The following is a 1,625-nucleotide window of genomic DNA, read 5'->3' on the forward strand; positions in this document are numbered from 1 at the left end:
AAAAAAAAAAAAAACATAAACAACGATACGGCCGATACTGTATGGAGAAAATCATGAATAGTTATGCCTCAAAAGTTGAGTCTTCTCTGTTTGGCCGGTAAGAGAATTCATTATAACTCGTCCTCAGTGTAATTTACTTCAGTAGATTAGTGATGAGAGAAACGAAGCTTTTCGAAACTCCGAATCAATTGAACCAATTGCTTCGAAAAATTATTCACTGTTCGAAACACTCGAAATACCGCAGGATGACGCCACCTGCTGGTCAAACTGTTTAGATGCAACAAAAACTCACTCTAAACATGTATAATGCAAATATTTTCATGAAAGTCTAATCTATTTCTGTAATCAATGTCTAATGAGCTTTCACTATTAGAAAAATGCAGAAATTATCCTTGTCCCTGCACATTAAAAATAATGGTTTGATCCTTCTGACATGATCATGATCACAATAATGCAAATATTTTCATGAAAGTCTAATCTATTTATCTGTAATCAATGTCTAATGAGCTTTCACTATTAGAAAAATGCAGAAATTATCCTTTGTCCCTGCACATTAAAAATAATGGTTTGATCCTTCTGACATGATCATGATCACACAAAAAAAAAGACCACACAAATCAAACATAAGTAAATTAGTATTTACCATTTCATTATCTTTAGACTTATTGTGGGCTTGTTGAGCTCAGTATAGGTGTTATAGGGGAATTTTAATAGTCATGTTTTTCTTCTTTGGCACAAAACACAACAATATTGACTAACGAATAATGTGGTGTGACACAAACATTTGTTAGATAATGCCATTATTAGACATTTTGCATGGACCTTCAGACCTGAAACACTGAAAAACAGTGAAAGTACAGTACCATGCATTGAAAGAGATATGTGATGATTTTTAAAATCATGTTCGCTTTATTACAAGGCATCTGAGTGGCATTATACAGTAGATGAATTACAAATATGCTGTATAATGTAGCATTTTAGGGATTGTCTTTTAATGGTTAGTAACAATAAATAACTAACTGTAAGTACATTGCAAGGTTATGAGCACATGCAGTATTTAGATTTAGTGGAAGTAGTTTAAAAATCTGTTCAGGATTTTCAGGCACAAACAGCGCAGTTTCCTGAGAAATTCCTGCTCTTTAAATTTTTATCATAACACAAATGATCTCAAGGTCATATTAGCGTCTGTGGGTATGAGGGTTGAGATGATTATGTGCTTCAGGAATCAAAGCCTGTGTCCTCTCTCCATCTCCATTCATCTGTTGACAGACCAAACGTTTGATGTATGTTTGTTTTTCTGATTTTTACTGAGGGTTTGAGGAAAGCGTCATGAATGAGGGTTTGACAAACACTCTGGCAGTGTACACACTAAATACAACAGATCTGCATGACAATATCAGATGCTGAGATCTCATTTAGATCTCCATTGCTTTTCAAAGATGCCAATGTCAAAAGTCTGAGATCTCAATATGAACTTAAAGGGGTCATATAACGTTGCTAAAAAGAACATTATTTTGTGTATTTGGAGAAATTCAATGTGTTTATGCGGTTTAAAGTAAAAAAACCACATTATTTTCCACATACTGTACATTATTGTTTCTCCTCTATGCCCCGCCTTTTTGAAA

The sequence above is a fragment of the Sinocyclocheilus rhinocerous genome, unplaced genomic scaffold, assembly GCF_001515625.1.
Source record: "Sinocyclocheilus rhinocerous isolate Xijiao unplaced genomic scaffold, SAMN03320098_v1.1 scaffold5487, whole genome shotgun sequence".
NCBI lineage: Eukaryota > Metazoa > Chordata > Actinopteri > Cypriniformes > Cyprinidae > Sinocyclocheilus > Sinocyclocheilus rhinocerous.